The sequence below is a fragment of the Aquarana catesbeiana genome, linkage group LG02 (assembly GCF_042186555.1).
Source record: "Aquarana catesbeiana isolate 2022-GZ linkage group LG02, ASM4218655v1, whole genome shotgun sequence".
In the NCBI taxonomy this organism is placed as follows: domain Eukaryota; kingdom Metazoa; phylum Chordata; class Amphibia; order Anura; family Ranidae; genus Aquarana; species Aquarana catesbeiana.
Window position 1 is genome coordinate 402881087 of NC_133325.1, and position 16460 is coordinate 402897546.

Consider the following 16460-nt stretch of genomic DNA (forward strand, 5'->3'; position numbering starts at 1 on the left):
TTGCTTATTTCAGATACAGAGAAAACAAAATAGTCAAAAGCATGCTCAGCAGCTACAAAATAAGCCACGTGAGAATGGTTGGAGGGTATGGATTCCTTTTTTAGTGTCCGTCCACCCAAAATTGATCTTTCTATTTTTGGTAGATGCTAAACAATTAATCCACTTGATTCTACTATGTCTCAGGGACGCTTCAGTTCTTGACACTTGCAGCCATGGTTATTATAAGGGGTTTCCACTCTCCTGTAACATTTTTAATTGGCTTTTATAATATAATATGGAGATGCTGAGCTTGGTCAGGGAGACTAATGGAATTATTCAAGACCTACAGTATAAGAAACCAGGGGCTGCTTATAGGTAAGGAAAGCAAGCTTACCATTTGTCTTATGAAAGGACTTTAGTTGCCTATCCAGTAAGATGGAAGCTAATAGATCCCTCTATTACATGACTGTATAAGCCTAGCCATATTATCAACTGTATGTTTAGGCAGACACCCCTGGACATGGCCTTCTTTCAGGGAAACATGGACATCTGAGAAGATCCATCTTGACTAAACAATTCTTCCCTAAAATCAGTTGGATGGGGGTGCCTGCAGAGCTGGTGGACTAAAGACGAGATGCAGCTATCCCCAATTTATACTAATTTTGCAACAGTCCTTTCATGTCTTTGGACTGCCTTTTAGATTATGGCTACATTCAACATGTAATTCTTTGTTTGTTGTATTGGCAATATATTGATTCAAGTTGAGGTGGCTGAAGCCCTGCTAACAAAACTTCAGGTGTAGCTCCAGCCTTAAATAAGGTGTACTTTTGTCTGATGTGTAAATTGTTTCATATCAGGTTCAGGTTGGTAATGCAATATAACAATGGTATGTAGCTATGTGTTATGATTGCTATGGAGAATTCTAGCAAGTGGAAAATATAATCCTGGCCTCAGCAGTATAATATGCTTACCATACCTCCTGCCTGTCTCATTACCACTCTATAGAATTGAGCGTGCTAGAGACTATTACCTATGATAAGAATAGCGCAGTTAGCATCAGAGTACACAATGCAGTCTGTGTACAGAAGTACAAGAATCTCCCAGGTCAATTTTTTTAAATACATGGGAAAACTGCTAAAGTGCACGTATGGCATCTCTTTGGTCTGAGTGTTCTGGACATTAGTTTGAAGGGACTTTTTGAAAGCAAAACACCTGAGTGAGACTTCTCAGTGAAGGGTGCCATATAAAGATTCCTGCACTGCATAGTAGCCACAGCCTCGTAGGCAGTACATGAGTTTAAAAAATGTCAGCCTCCATCTGAGGCTTCTTGCACATGCATTACACTATGTGGAAAATCCTGCTTAATTATAAGCCTATAATGTTCCAGTGAGCACACTGTACAAGGGTTGCTGCTACGTGGCCAAGTTTCAGTCAGGTGCCTGCACTGCCTCATAGTGACATCAGGCTTGGACTGTTGGCTCCAAGAGCATTTCTAGCAGGAAGAGCTCACAAAGTGGACATCTGCAAGGAACTGATATTTATGCACAGTTTCAAGGAACACTTTACTTCTAGAAATATGAGGGCAATCATTCCTGACCAAGTATAGAAGAAAAAGACCCTAAGGTCAACGCTGCGCTAAATTAAATATCAGCAATTGAAAATGAATGTAGTAAGTGTAAAGCAGCCAGCACCCAAAGTTCAATACCAAAAAAACTTCAAATAGAATAAACACAGTAAGTGCAGCGCTAATATGTGAGATATGATATTGTTATGATAATATAAATTGTGAAATAATCAAACAGTGATACATACAATAATACATAAAAAAATTGGACTGCAAGAAAAAAGAAAAAATATTACAAAAAAGGAAAAAAAACTAAAGCAATGTCCCATAGTGATCAGTAAGAGAATCCATAAATAATATGCCTCCACAGGAGAGAAGGTGACTTGTAGGAAACAAAAGCTGTGACACCAATCTTCCTAATGCAAAACCAGCGTGTATTCAGGTCAACACCCAAAAGTGAGGTAGTTTGCTTACCAAAAAACAATGACTGCTGCTAGAAGTCTCTCCCAGCACAGGGAATTTGGAAGTCTCCCCAAAACTTAAAATCCTCCGGACCAGACGTTCTTTCTATTATTACTCAAAGATAGAAAATACAGACTTCCATAGTGCAGTATATCAATTCCATCTCATTTATTAAAGCAAGAGTTTGCACTTACAAAAACGATGTGTCATCATAAGCAGTTGTGTCACATATAAAGCCGTGGTGTCTCTATTCGCTTCTCCCTATTCCTAAAGCGTTCGTCTCACCACCGTCGTGGAAGGCTAGCGTGATGACGTCACCGATCGAATTGATATACTGCACTATGGAAGTTTCTATTTTCTATCTTTGCGTAATAATAGAAAGAACGTCTGGTCCGGAGGATTTTAAGTTTTGGGGAGACTTCCAAATTCCCTGTGCTGGGAGAGACTGCTAGCAGCAGTCATTGTTTTTTGGTAAGCAAGCTACCTCACTTTTGGGTGTTGACCTGAATACACGCTGGTTTTGCATTAGGAAGATTGGTGTCACAGCTTTTGTTTCCTGCAATTCACCTTCTCTCCTGTGGAGGCATATTACTTATGGATTCTCTTATTGATCACTATGGGACATTGCTTTAGTTTTTTTCCTTTTTTCTTTTTTTGAAATATTTTTTCTTGCAGTCCAATTTTTTTTATGTATTATTGTATGTATCACTGTTATGATAATATAAATTGTGAAATAATCAAACAATATCATATCTTCCATATATTAGCGCTCCACTTACTGTGTTTAATCATTCCTGACCCCCTTTGGCTCCATGTACACGGGACGCTGAGGCAAAGTCCTCTGAACCATTTTTTTTTGACACCTTGAAACCGGGCGTTTAAAACGTCCGTTTAGTCGCCTTTGCATGCCTCGTTTAGCAGCGTTTTACCGCGTTTGCATGTAGAAGCGTTTCGCTAAGATAACTTCATAAGACCCTCTCCAAACTCAAAAAAACAGTGTTATTTAACTATCTCAGCCATTTTGTGAAACCAGAGTGAGTAGCAGCAGCTGAGAGAGCAGCAGTGTACTTGTATTTAGCGTGTCACTTGCCACAATTTACGGATTGTCACCTGCCACAAGTTGCGGATTGTCATTTGCCACGTCACCTGCCACAAGTTGCAGATTGCCCACTTGCCACACCACCTGCCACAAGTTGCGGATTGTCATTTGCCACGTCACTTGCCACAAGTTGCGGATTGTCCACTTGCCACGTCACCTGCCACACGTTGCGGATTTTCACTTGCCACGTCACCTGCCACAAGTTGCTTGTTCAAATCTATCAACATTCCAATTATACTTCGGGTAACAGCAATGCTAGTGGTGTATTGGATTGGATCAAGGGCTCATTAGGGTGTATAAATAGTCTATGAATCACTGCAAGCAATTACAAGTTTTTTAAAAAAAATTTAATGGTTTTTCATTTGCCATAATTTTTGAGATTTTTTAATGTAAAAAAAATAGGGCACCTTTAAAAACTCTTTAAAAATGAAAACGCGGGTAAACGTCTTTGCTGCGTTTAGCGTCTAAAACGTGGAAATCTGTGGCGCCTGAACTCATTTTTTTGCCTTCAAAGAAAGGCTGTTAAACGCAACTGCCTAAAAACGACTGTAAACGAAACTGTGTACATGGTCACATAAGAACATTATATGAGTTGAGGGGCAGTTGAAAAAAACATCCAACTGCCTCTGAACGTCCATTTAAGAGCCTCAGTGTACATAAGGCCTTTGTAGAATGCAAATTTCCTGGTTATCTCGGGCTTTAATACCTTCTTGATGAACTTGAACAAGCATGTAATTTACAAAGTCTTATGCTGGCCATACACTATACAGAAAATCGGCCGAATCCATTTTCGAAAAACGAACGTTCGACCGTGACCGCAAACGATCGTGCCATCATATAATGACCGATAATCTGTTCAGTGGACATGAATAAATAATTTTTTGTTCGTTTTTTTACATATACCTAGTGCAGGCAGTTCGGACGGGAAACACATTAACCTTGCAATTTATCGTACGTTCGGCAGAAATTTTCCAAACATGCCGTTCGTTTTTTTTCCACAAAAACGTCACAAACGATTATCGATTTGTACCCACTAACTTGCCGAAAAACGAACGAAGTGTCCATACGAACGATTTTTCGGCCGATTTTTCGTATAGTGTATGGCCAGCATTAGGCTCACATTCATTCCTATAGAGCCCAGACCTTAAAGACCTCTCTGGAACGGTATGCTCACCATGATGGATGAAGCCTGGAATGTATATGGGAACGAGTGACGTAGACAGGGTCACCTGGTCTCTTTGATTGTAGTTCATTTACAAGTAATATTAAATACATTGCATGCTTTAAATTGTTTGTGTATCCTGAATAGTATGTGTTTATACGTAAAAACTATCAGGAAACCAGGAATGTGTTTGAAACTTATACAGTGTTGAACTTTTAAAACTTGGAGCTAAATTCAACCACTCATAGCTTAGCCTTAGGTGGATTACCAGGTGTTACTTCATACCATAGGTCGCACACTGTACTGCCACTTCCGCCTAAAGCCCTTTTTTAGAACTCTGATGCTTCCTCGCACCCTTTGCTACAGGATGGTCACCACGTGGACTGCTGTGTATAATTTCTCGGATACGCTTACCCCCTTTCTGCATCTACTTCATGAGTACCCCATGGGGGAATACCCTCACTGATCGCAATGGTGGAAACCAGGCACAAGCTTTGCTATCAGTGGCATAAGCCCGTGCAAAACACTCAAACCGCTCAATGCCATGAATGTCAATGCTTCCCCTGCACTGGAGCAGGACCCTATTTTAACACTGGTCTCTTCATCTGGAGGACCACCAGCATGGGACCTGGGAGGAGGAGGATCCGGGCTGTTCCCCCGAGCAAAACTATTGCACCCAGGTAAGTATAACATGTTTGTTATTTAAGAAAAAACAAGGCTCTAAAGTGGTTTTAAAACCACGATTGAAAAAAACACCTGCAAGACAAAGGCATAATGAGCTAGTATGCATAGCATACTAGCTCATTATGTAATACCTGAGATCAAAGCCCTCGCAGCGGTGCCCGTACACAGCACCGGCCAGTAACATCACTCCCGGGGGCTACGTCCGGGTATCGCGGCTCCGGCGCTGTGATTGGCTGGAGCTGCGATGAAAATCACTCCTGCGTGCATGCGCAAGAGCCGCAGGTAACGACACAGTCTAACACGTATGTGCCGTTGCTTCAGTGCGCATGTGCCGATGACGTCGGCACATGCAAATACAGGGGTTATCTCCTAAACCGTGCAGGTTTAGGAGATATCCGGGGTAGCTACAGGTAAGCCTTATTATAGGCTTACCTGTAGCAAAAAGTGGTCTGTAAGGGTTAACAACCACTTTAATATCTCTGTGGCCCAGCTCTACAATTTCTATTTGTCAAACCTCAGCTAAATGGAGCAATGAACAACCAACAGGATCCTGTCTTCCAGGGTTGTGCTTTAGCACAAGTGAAAAAAAAAACGTGGCGTTCCCCAAGGTAAAATTTCTCCTAGGCTCTTACCCAGGCATGCACTCTGGCCAAGAAAGCAGATGTAGAGGTAACAGGGGGTACTTATAGTGTAATCTGGAAGTCCCCTTTATAATAGGGGGCCCCCCAATACCCACCAAGGCAATGAATACAGGGGTAAAGAGTCAAAAGGGTAGAGAGGTATATAGTGCATACATTATAAAAAATATTTAATTACATTACCACGAAAAAGAATACAAAATGTATTATTATTGCACTCTGATGTAACCTAGTCTCAATCACAATGTCCAGCTTTGTAAATCCATTGTTATTCACGGCATCCAACAATATACACTCATCGGTCACTTTATTAGGTACACCTTACTAGTACCAGGTTGGACCCCCTTATGCCTTCAGAACTATCTTAATTTTTCATGGCACAGATTCAACAAGGTCTTGGAAACATTCATCAGAGATTTTGGTCCATATTGACATGATAGAATCATGCAGTTACTGCAAATTTGCCGGATGCACATCCATGATGCGAATTTCCCGTTCCACCGCATCCCAAAGGTACTCTATTGGATTGGGATCTGATGACTGTGGAGGCCATTGGAGTACAGTGAACTCATTGTCGTGTTCAAGAAACCAGTGGTGAGATGATCTGAGCTTTGTGACATGGTGAATTATCCTGCTGGAAGGAGCCATCAGAAGATGGGGACACTAGTTGTAAAGGGATGGACATGGTCAGCAACAATACTCATGTAGGACGTGATGTTTAACTACTTAAGGACTGACCCTCTTTTTTAGATGTGTTGTTTACAAGTTAACAGTTTTTTTTGCTAGAACATTACTTAGAACCCCCAAACATTATAATTTTTTTTCTCTAACACCCTAGAGAATAAAATGGCGGTCATTGCAATACTTTCTGTCACACCGTATTTGCGCAGCGGTCTTACAAGCGCACTTTTTTTGGAAAAATTTTTTTGAATTAAAAAATAAGACAACAGTAAAGTTAGCCCAATTTTTTTTAATATTGTGAAAGATAATGTTACGCCGAGTAAGTTGATACCCAACATGTCACGCTTCAAAATTGCGTCCGCTCGTGGAATGGCGACAAACTTTTACCCTTAAAAATCTCCATAGGCGACGTTTAAAAAATTCTACAAGTTGCATGTTTTGAGTTACAGAGGAGGTCTAGGGCTAGAATTATTGCTGTCGTTCTTCCGATTGTGGCAATACCTCACATGTGTGAACACCGTTTTCATATGCGGGTGCTACTCACAAATGCGTTCGCTTCTGCATGCGAGCTCGGCGGGAAGTGGCGCGTTTTAAAAAATGTGGGGTTTTTTTCGTATTTATTTTACCTTTTATTTTTACACTTTAAAAAAAAAAAAAAAATTGTGTCACTTTTATTCCTATTGCAAGGAATGTAAACATCCCTTGTAATAGAAAAAAACATGACAGAACCTCTTAAATAGAAGATCTAGGGTCAAAAAGACCTCAGATCTCATATTTACACTAAAATGCAATAAAAAAAATTGTCATGTAAAAAAATAATTAAAAAATAGCCCATTAAGAGCTATGGGCAGAAGTAACGTTATGACGTCGCTTCCGCCCTGCAATGTCATGGAGACGGGTGGGGGCCATCTTCCCCTTACTCGTCTCCATGCCAAAGAAGGAGAAACATCCGATCGCTACTGCCGACAGCTCTGGTAAGCGGCGGAGGGCACCAGAGTGCGGGGGGGGCCCTCTCCCGCCACTGATAAAAGTGATCTTGCAGCAAATCCACTGCAGAGACCACTTTTATCTTGAAGCGGACTGCTGACCGAACAAGAGGAAGCAGCTAGCTGCTGCCATAACAACGATATGGCCCCCATCAAAGTTAGAACGTATATTGGCGCACGGCGGTTGGGAAGTGGTTAAACAAAGCTCAATTGGTACTAAGGGGTCCAAAATGTGCCTAGAAAATATCCCCCACACCATTACATCACCACCACCAGCCTGAACCGTTGATACAAGGCAGGATGGATCCATGCTTTCATGTTGTTTATGCCAAATTCTGATCCAACCATCTGAAAGTTGCAGCTGAAATTGAGACTCATCAGACCAGACAACGTTTTTCCAATCTTCTATTGTCCAATTTTGGAGAGCCAATGCCAGTGCAAATTGTGGCCTCAGCTTCGAGGTTGGATGTGTTTTGCGTTCGGAGATGGTATTCTGCATACCTTGATTGTGACAAGTGGTTATTGAGTTGCTGTTCTCTTTCTATAATCTTGAACCAGTCTGCCCATCAGTGTTGCCAACCGTCAGTATTTTTTCTGGCAGCCAGTAAAATACTGTCACTTTTCTTCTGCCAGTAAATGTCAGTAACAGGAAAAGGTTGCCAGTTAAAAATATGGCTGTGCACAGTTCTGCTCTGGAGTTGACAGAGACCATCTGAGTGCCTGCCACAGTGTGTTCGGGTGTTGCCAGTGGGTTTGGCGGAAGCAGTGCCTGAGCGTGTTGTGTGATGTCATGGTGTAAGGGAGCGGAGTGGAGAGGCCGGAGCCTCATGTGCGGTCTATGGGACGGGAGCAAGGCAAGCCAGGAGTGGGACTGTCAGTGCTGTTTGGACTGGAGTGGACTGAAAGGACCACCTGGCATGGAGACTGTCACTGTGACTCAGGAAAGGACATGTTGTGTCGGTGAGGTGTCATCATCATCTGTGCTGCTGCACACTGCTGTCAGTGTCACTGTCAGAGTCAATTTCATGTGTGTGTCGTCCATTCTAATTTCTTTCCATCCTGAGTCCTGTCCCTAAGCTACTTAATTGCTATATTGAAAATAAAATAAAGAATATGTTTTTTTCCTTATTTTCTACCCTAAATCACATTGCTAATTGCATATTGTACCTTTTTGTAGCCTAAATACTGAAATTTGCACTTAAAACTGGAATGTTGTTATTTTTGGAAATGCCAGTAAAACCTTGGCTGTGCAAGTACATTTTGGGTGTCATGTCAGTAAATTTAAATCTGGTAGGTTGGCAAAACTGCTGCCCATTCTCCTCTGACATCGACAAGGCATTTTTGTCCACACGACTGCCGCTCGCTGGATATTTTCACTATTTCAGACCATTCTCTGTAAACCCTAGAGGTGGTTGTGTGTGGAAATCCCAGTAGATCAGAAATTTTTTTAAATACTGTGACCAATACTCAGACCACTCTGGCACCAACAACCATGCTACATTCAAAGTCACTTAAATCCCCTTTCTCCCCCCTTCTGATGCTCAGTTTGAACTTCAGCAAGTCGTCTTCACCACGCCTAGATGTCTCAATGCATTGAGTTGCTGACGTGATTGGCTGATTAGCAATTTGTGTTACCAAGCAATTGAACAGGTGTACCTAAAAAAGTGAACAGTGAGTGTATATCCCCCCCCCACCCCACCCCACTCAGATTAGCGCTCTCCACCACTGATTAGCGCTCTCCACTGAGAGCGCTGATCAGGAGTCAGTTGGCTGCTGGTTGCCCAGCATGCACATCTAACAGAAGCCTGCCAAAGGCCAGCTTCTGTCAGACAGACTGGCATAATGTTGAATGTATGCCGAATGTCTCCCGGTTTTTTATTTTACCGGCAAATGTGTCTCCAAATTGGACCCGTGTCTCCAAGATTAAAAATTATAAGAGACATGCAAGATTTAAGCTGGCCATACAAGATTCCGTTTTTTCATTCAGCCTGCACATGATTGAACGTTTAAAATGCACACAATCTCGTTTCACATCATGAAAGTAATATGGCTGTCATTGTCAAGTCACAGACCTAGAACAAACCTGCAGTGAGTGAAGTCAAAGCTCCGGCTTGTTTTTTAATCCAAAGGATCAGTATGACCGCCAGGCAACAAGCATTTTTAAAAGACTTCAGCAAAGTTAGTCTACCTGTTTTACAGATGCCCTTTAATAAATGAGGTCTGAATTCTGCTCATGCCCAGAAGTCATTTATAAGTAGATTCATAGATCAAATTTGGCAGTAATAGTATACATTGGTTACTTGACAATAACACTAGGAGTAATTTGCCTGTCAAAGTATTGCTTATACTTTTGGAGCTCTTGCATACTTCCACTACATTAGGCATATAACAAAATATGCTTGTTCTTGTGGCATCTAGGGAGCCTCAACTGCAGCAAATTTTTGTTCATGCATTATAGAAAGTGCCCAGGCTCTACGACAAGTGTATTTTACAATGTACAGCTGCATCCAAGAGCCCTTATAAGAACATATATACTTTTATTTGCAACCATGCTCTGATTTTTATTATATTTTTTAAAGAATTTGTAAACTCAACATTTCATATTCCTAATATGTGCCTGCTCTACCATGTACTTGTATGAACCAATGTCCTTTTCTCTTTGCATTGTTTCCTTTGTGTGAAATCCCTGGTGTTCCTGGCAGTCCCTTTGCTTTCCTATTAAATAACTGACCACACTAAGCAGGACAGCACACCGTGGTCAGTTCTCTAGCTATGCTGGGAACTCAGTGTGCTCTCCTCCAATGATCAGACTTGTCCTGACACCCCCTCCTCCAGCACAGCTATTCACTGGGAAGCTCAGTGTGCTGCTGCTTCTCCTTCCCCAGCTCTTATAAGAACAGAGGGAATGTGATAACTTAAAAAAGGGGGGGGGGGGTATTTATAATGTTTTTTTATATCTGTACACAAATGTTTTGCCTTTTATTTATATTTTAAACTAAAAACACTTTAATGCTTACATGATTGATTATTTTTTCATATAGTAACTGTAGAGCCAACATGTTTCAGGGGTTCCAAGGGGCCTCTGTCATCAGGGCTGGCGATTGTAGAGAGCCTGGGATCTTGCTTCATGTTGTATTTCCTAATGAGGAGCCTGCTTCTGCTTTTTAGTTTGACAGTGCTCCTCTTCTCCACTTCTATAGTCTAGTCATTACAGTATTAAACAGAGGCACACTGCCATCTTGAGGCTGGTGTGACCTCTGCAAGAATGGGCTGTCAATGATTGTGTTATGGAAATAATGCTAAGACAGCTTGTTCTTTTCTTCTGACAGCAATAGGGTCCACTAGAAAGCTCTGTCATCTTGCCCAAAGGAGTAGTTTTTTTCCCCTGAATTGCATTGGCTGCTGTTTACCAGCAAAGAAGGATTTTGCACACTTAACCACTTGCCCCCTGGGTACCTTTACCCCCTTCCTAAACAGACCAATTTTCAGCTTTCAGCATTCTCACATTTTGAATGACAATTACTTAGTCATGCAACACAGTACCCATGTGATATTTTTGTCCTTTTTTTACCCCACAAATAGAGCTTTCTTTTGATGGTATTTAATCACCTCTGGGTTTTTTATTTTTGAACTATAAATGAAAAAAAGGCCGACAATTTCGTGAAAAAATGCATTTATCGGTTATAAAATTTTGCAAATTAGTAATTTTGCTTTATAAATTTTGGCCAAAAGTTATACTGCTACATATCTTTCATAAAAAATAATAGAAATCACTGTATATTATTTTGTGAAAGTTATAGAGTCACAAGCTATGGTGCAAATTGAAAATTGATCACACCTGATGTACTGACGGCCTATCTCATTTCTTGTACAATTTACCTTTAGATTTACCAAAAACCATATAATAGGAGGTCAAACAAACTAAGCAGCTTTTAATTGTATCCAATTAGGCAGGCCCTTGCACTACATAGTTTAAGGTGCAATCTATACACTAGGGAGAGAACCTCTGGGGGAATCTAGGATGGAAAAGGACCTGGGGGTCCTAGTAGATGATAGGCTCAGCAATGGCAGGCAATGCCAAGCTGCTGCTAACAAAGCAAACAGAATATTGGCATGCATTAAAAAGGGGATTAATTCCAGAGATAAAACGATAATTCTTCCGCTCTACAAGACACTGGTCCGGCCGCACCTGGAGTATGCTGTCCCGTTCTGGGCACCAGTCCTCAGGAAGGATGTACTGGAAATGGAGCGAGTACAAAGAAGGGCAACAAAGCTAATAAAGGGTCTGGAGGATCTTAGTTATGAGGAAAGGTTGTGAGCACTGAACTTATTCTCTCTGGAGAAGAGACCCTTGAGAGGGGATATGATTTCAATATACAAATACCATACTGGTGACCCCACAATAGGGATAAAACTTTTTCGCGGAAGGGAGTTTAACCGCTTGCCACCCGCCCACCTTCATATGACGGCTGGGGGGTGCGGCTCTCGTTCTGAGTGGATTTTACGATTGGTGGTGCGGTGTGTCAGTCTGACACACCGCTACACCGATCTTGGTAAAGAGTCTCTGACGGAGACTCTTTACCACGTGATCAGCCATGTCCAATCACAGCTGATCACGATGTAAACAGGAAGAGCCGTAAACAGGAAGAGCCTGTTTATGGCTCTTGTAAACAGGAAGAGCCTGACAGACACGAGTAGTGGAGAGCCGATCGGCTGCTCTCCTGACAGGGGGGTCTGTGCTGATTGTTTATCAGCGCAGCCCCTCCTCGGATGCCCACCCAGGACCACCAGGATGCCGCCAGGACCACCAGGGATGCCACCACACTGGACCACCAGATATGCCACCCTAGACCACCAGGGAAATGCCAATCAGTGCCCAGGCAGCTGCCAATCAGTGCCCATCCCCAATGCCTGCCAGTGCCATCAGTGATGCCTATTAATGCCATCTATCAGTGCCACGTATCAGTGCCCAGCTGTGCCGCCTATTAGTGCCCAGCAGTGCTGCCTATCAGTGCCACCCATAAGTACCCATCAGTGCAGCCTTTCAGTGCCCAGTGTCACCTATCAATGCCCACCAATGCCACCCATGAGTGCCCATCAGTGCCGCCTATCAATGCCCATCAGTGCTGTATATCAGTGCCGCCTACCAGTGCCAGTTGGTGCCACCTCATCGGTGCCGCCTTATCAGTGCCCATCAGTAAAGGAGAAAACTTAATGTTATAAAATTTTATAACAGAAACAAAAGAAAAACTTTTTTTTTTTAATTTAGGTCTTTATTTATTTGTTTAGCAAAAAAAAATAAAAAAACACAGAGGTGATCAAATACCACCAAAAGAAAGCTCTATTTGTGGAACAAAATGATAAAAATTCTGTTTGGGTACAGTGTTGCATGACCATGCAATTGTCATTTAAACAGCGACAGCACTGAAAGCTGAAAATTGGCTTGGGTAGGAAGGGGGTGTTAGTGCCCTGTATTGAAGTAATTAACAAGACACGTGGCCACTCATTTAAATTAGGAGAAAAGAGGTTTAACCTTAAACTAAGTAGAGGATTCTTTACTGTAAGAAGTGCAAGGATGTGGAATTCCCTTCCACAGGCAGTGGTCTCAGCGGGGAGCATTGATAGTTTCAAAAAACTATTAGATAAGCACCTGAATGACTGCAACATACAGGGATATACAATGTAATACTGACATATAATCACACACACATAGGTTGGACTTGATGGATGTGTGTCTTTTTTCAACCTCACCTACTGTGTAAGGTAAATCTAAAGGAAAATTGTACAAGAAAATTGAACATGTTGTCAGAAACCATGAATCAGACTGAGGCAGAAGTACAGTTAATCACACTTATTTAATAATAATAAAAAGGTAAACAGAGTAAGCGTAGTCAACACAGCCAGAGTTAAGTAACCAGATCGGGCAGTCAGCCAATGCCAATGTCAGAGAGCCAGAGATCAACGTAGCAGTACAGCAAGCAGGATCAGGAGCCAGAAGGGACATCAGCCGAGCAATTCTTCAACAGGAACGCAGGAGAAAGTCTCTGAGATGTGACCAAAGGTGAAGGCAGAGATGAAGTGAGCTGGACGGCTTTAAGTAGCCAGGACTGACAAGCAGATCATCAACAGCTGAGTCACTGTGGAGAGATAGAAGCTGGCAATTAGCCGACAGCTGAGCGGCCAGCTCAGAGAAGGAAGGGCTGAGCCCAGCCCTGACACATGTATGGCCAGCCTAACAAGCCAGGACAGTACAAATACCCCCCAAATGACCCTTTTTTGGAAAGTAGACATTCCATGGTATTTGGTAAGAGGCATGGTGAGTTTTTTGAAGTTGCAATTTTTTCCCACAATTCTTTGCAAAATGAAGATTTTTCTTTTTTTTCACAAAATTGTTATATTAACAGGCTATTTCTCTCACATGGCATATGCATACTTGTAATTACAACCCAAAACACATTCTGCTACTTCTAAGTATGGCGATACCACATGTGTGAGACTTTTACACAGCATGGCCACATACAGAGGCCCGACATGCAGGGAGCACATCCAGGCATTCTAGGGAAATTAAACATATAATATCCTGACAACCTATCACACTTTTGAAGGCCCTGGAGCACCAGGACAATAAAAACGCACACAAAATGAGCCCATTTTGGAAAGTAAACACCCCAACGTATAATATATGAGGCATTATGAGTCAATGTGTCATTTTTTCCACACGTTTTTGTAAAATGTAAACACATTTTTTTTTTGCACAAAGTTGTCCATTTATAACATATAGCACATGCTCAGCAAAAATTACACCCCAAAATACATTCTGCTACTCCTCCTGAGTATGGCGATACTCCATGTGTAAATCTTTTATGCAGCCTGGGCACATACAGAGGCATGGATGAGGCACATATGGGTATGAATGAGGCACAGATGAGACACGAATGAGGGACATATGGGCATGAATGAGGCACAAATGGGCATGAATGGGGCACATATGGGCATAAATGAGGCACAGATGAGACATGAATGAGGTACATATGGGCATGAATGAGGCACGATGAGCACTGCTGCAGTCTCCCTCCTCTCCTCACACGCTGTACCCATCGGTGTGCACAGCGTACGAGGAAAGGAGAGAGCTGAACCGGACATGCACCTGTTTGTTGACAAGTGATCGCTCCGTAATTGAACGGAGCGATCATGTGGTAAAGGGCCACTGTCATTGGCCCTTTATCATGATCTGGTGAACCCAGCGAGCACAGACACTTCCGTGTGCGCGCCCAGTCTGGGAGGATGTCATTGTTAGACTTGTACACAACGGAAAATTTCATTCAGTCTCGGTTCGTTGTCAATCGTAAAATACATAATTTCGTTCTGTTATATTCGTTATGTTACGTTAATACGTTTTTGGATAATTCGTTATTTCTGTAGAGTGTCGATATTCGTTATACTGAATCTCGAATCATGTCGAATTCATTCATTATATGTGCTATAATTTCGTTCGTATTTGTTGAAATTCGATACTTATGTATGTATATATATATTCGTGATAATGATTCGTAGTTTAGAAAGTCGTTTGTTTATTGAATCTTTTAACGCACACAATGACAATATCTCTTCTCCTCTGCTCAAATACAATACAACACCCTTCTCACTTAGTTCTCAGGAATGCACTTTGCCAGTAATCCAACCTCCAGCACAAAATGAATCAGCTGATTGGACTGTAAAATTTACTTTGAGTTGACCTTTTGTTTCACTAGATCTTCAACGAATTACCGAATCATATCTAATTAATTCATTATATCGGCTACAATTTCTTTTGTATTACTTGAAATTCGTTACTATTTTATTCAGATCCGAATGTCCAAAAGATGCAAAATTCGGCCGAATTTCGATTTGTTATGAAATGGATTGCACAAGCCTAGTCATTGTATGCCCTCCCAGAATTTGCTGACCGCGCTGTAGCCGTCATTCGGCCTTGGCCCAGTCGGCAAGTGTTTAAAGTTAAATGAAATCGAAAAAAAGAAGGAGAAAACTCTGACAGGTAGAATTTTAATGACAGAAAAGATCCTATTGGTCTCTGTCATAAACTCTTCTACCTGCTTGTCAGTATTTATGTACACTGGGCTACACATACACAGCTCAGTTTATATTTATAGCACTGCTTTCTGCCATTGATGATGTGACTCCCATGCACATGTGCGGGAGTCACATCATGGCGGCCTGGCCAAGCAAGTGGTCAAAGGCTCTGGACCCAGAATATAGACCGGGAAAAGATAGAAGCGCTGACAGGACAGCACAGCACTGGAGGGGATTGCTAAAAAACAAAACAAAAAATAACAAACATTCTCTGATACCCCCCTTCCCTCCAAGGGCAGCCAAGAAAATACATTTGTCATCATCCACCATCATCACTGTGTCTTATACTAAACTGCTATATGTGGAAAGTGCAGGAACATGGTTTGCTAAGAGCAATGTAGGTACCTGCACTAATTATTATGTAGCGCAACCCCCGTAGGGGTCGCTGGTGGATGTGGTTCTTCTCCCACCCTGCACAGCCACACACACAAATTTCCAGACACACAGAGTCAAGAAGCAGTCCTTGCACTTTGTTTTTTTTTGTTTTATTAGGGTAATAGAACTTGGATGGGGATAGGGTGCATATGGGATGCCCACTTGATTGAAGAAAATTTGTAGGGACTTAACTATATACACTCCCAGTGTATATATATATACAACCTCTTCTCCTTAACCTCCAGAACATATACTTGCTTGCAGAATACCATTGCCAGGACCAGCTAACACTGATGTAGAGACCCGACACTGGCTCTGTCAGGCCCAAAGCAAATGCGCTTTGCAGGCAGGGACCACGGGCCCTATGGTGTACCAAAATAATGGTAATCCTTAGTGCTAGCTGTGCTAAATGTGGCTACTGTCCCAGTACCACCTCTTCAGGCACTGCCAGCCCTCCTGGCAGCAGCTGCCTCTTTCCACTGCCGCTGCCACCACAGTCCTCCTGACTGGCTCTGCACCCATCCCAGACTACGCCATCTCAGTCGTCTCAGGCGTGCCTCCTAGTCCTCCTGACTGTGTTTCACTCACTAGCCCTCTTGGCTGTCCCTGGAGACTTGCCCGACAGTGTGCTTGTGCTGTCCCCCTTGCTCCCAGTGCCTCCTTGTCAGGACACCTCCGTGATTTTGGGAAGGTCCTGTCC